The 2,053-nt window shown below is 57.1% G+C and overlaps 1 protein-coding gene across 2 annotated transcripts in view; it reads right to left on the bottom strand.

The window, feature by feature from the left end:
• Positions 1–2,053, bottom strand: part of ASB12 (ankyrin repeat and SOCS box containing 12) — a 7,289-nt gene that overhangs the window by 2,560 nt on the left and 2,676 nt on the right. Inside the window, exon 1 of one of the 2 annotated variants that reach the window (XM_008636223.2) lies at positions 975–1,141. The exons of the other annotated variant lie outside the window; for it this stretch is intronic. The gene's annotated coding sequence lies outside the window, so the exon portion shown is untranslated. Of the gene's footprint in view, positions 1–974; positions 1,142–2,053 lie in introns of those variants that run through there. 2 annotated transcript variants of the gene reach the window in all.

The following is a 2,053-nucleotide window of genomic DNA, read 5'->3' on the forward strand; positions in this document are numbered from 1 at the left end:
CCCGGGCAGCTTTGCTGGGCTCTGGCCACAGGATGTGGCCTCAGGGGCCGAGGGACAGCGGGGACAGGGATGGGATGTCCCGGCTGGCACCTGAGCAGCTGGAAACGCTCGGGATGGGCAGAGGAATTTCTCGGCAGCCCTGAGGCATCTCGGGTTTCCTTGGGAGAGGCGGCGGAGGCAGAGCTGGGTCTGACCTGCCCGGGGAGGAGCCAAGGCGCTGCACGGAGCAATTAATTAGCAAAGGAAACAGTTAATTAGCCGAGGAGCTGCACGGAGCGATTGGCCTCGTTCCGCACCTGAGCCCGTCGGTGCCGGGGCAGCCACGGGGGACCCGTCCCACATCAGCCACGGGGACGCGGCCACCAGCTCCGGGGGACCCCGGCACGGCCACCAGCACAGCCGGGGGAACCGGGACACGGCTGACGGCAGCCCCAGTTCTAGAGAAATGGGGAAATTCTAACGCTGCTGCTCTTCATTCGACACTGCTAATGAGCTTTGGGATCACCCCACCCACATGGATAAGGGGGTGGGGAGGTTATTGCAGATTTGAGTCCGAAAGACAGTTATGTTCCCAGTTATATCCCAAGGAAATGGTGTGGAAAAGCGAAAGAGCAGCTGTAACAGTTCCTGAACACACAAATGGCATCTCCAAAGGGAGGTTCCTTGGTCGGCCTGAGCTCTTGTGTGGGGACCTGAGGGAGGTTCCTCAGCCAGAAGAGCCCAAAGCAAAATTAATGGGTTCATGAAATGGTTTTTGGCTTGGAAGAGAACTTAAAGCTCATCTCATCCCACGCCTGCCATGGGCAGGGACACCTTCCACTGTCCCAGGCTGCTCCAAGCTCCATCCAGCCTGGCCTTGGGCACTTCCAGAGCCCCAAAAAGAGGCTGTGACAGAGCACACAGAGCACACATTTGTCCCTCTGGGCCCCAGTTCCCTTCCCTCGCCCGCCCAGGTCCCGGTGCTGCCGCCTTACCTGGGGCGTGGGGGATGCTCAGAGCCCCTGAGGTCTGGGGGGTCCCATGGGGAGTCCTCCCGTGGTTTAACCCAAAAATGAGGAGTGAAGGAGAGGATCTGGCAGGGCTGGGATGGACAGGGCTGTGTGGGGCCGGAGCTGTGGAGCTCACAGCTGAAATGCCATGGCGGGACCGGGACGGGGCTAATTTTAGCCCCTCTGGGGTTTTATCTTACTACTTCCATTCTTGGAAAGCTCCCCCTGGGTAAATATAGAGAGGGCACAGGGGTGGGGGGAGGCTGGGACAGGTGCTGGAGGCTGCTCGACCCCTCTGGGCACACACAAAGCTTTTTCTCCACTGTTTCCTCGCAGAAATCGCAGGGAACGGGGCAGTTTGGGGTCCCTGCCAGGGCAGCACCGGCCTCTACCTCACCTTGGCTGCTGCCAGGCACTCAAATTCCCTCTCAACCCCTCTCCTGCGCTCCTTCCCCTTTTCAGAGTGACACAAATGGCCATTTGCAACCTCTGAAATCATTTATTAAACACAAGAAGGACAAAAGGTGCTGAAGATGGTCTGGATTTCCCCCCTGAGCAGCTCTCGGCTGCACCTGCCAGGAGGAACCACAGCCAGGCTTCCCAGAGCTAAACAGGACCCAGGCAGGCAGGAAACCTCCCAGGGCAAACAAAAGGAGTGGGGAGCAGCACCGGGGCCTTATCAAAAGCTGTCAGCTGGGAAGTGCAATCCTATTTTATCCAGCTCCCTTTAAACCTTTCCAAACTCCTCGGTGGTGGAGCGGGAATGGGCTGGCGGTTTGAGACAGCCTTATCACGGTAAGAGATAACAACAGAGACCCAAATTATCCAGCAGGAAAATCCCCACTGCTGCAAGAAGTGAGATCAGGGTGCTCTGTGAAACGTGTGCTGTCCCTGTGTCACCAGCACAGTCCTGGGTTGGAGCCTCCCTATGGAAAGCCTGGAATGCAGGAAAATGGTCAATATTGATTGGGTTTTGACTTTTGACTTGCTCAGAGTTTCCCTCTCCAAATTCAGTCAAAAAGAGATTATTGCTTCACAAAAGTCAGTTCCCCAAAGGCAGCAGC

This window comes from Corvus brachyrhynchos, unplaced genomic scaffold (assembly GCF_000691975.1).
Source record: "Corvus brachyrhynchos isolate BGI_N302 unplaced genomic scaffold, ASM69197v1 scaffold346, whole genome shotgun sequence".
Lineage (NCBI taxonomy): Eukaryota > Metazoa > Chordata > Aves > Passeriformes > Corvidae > Corvus > Corvus brachyrhynchos.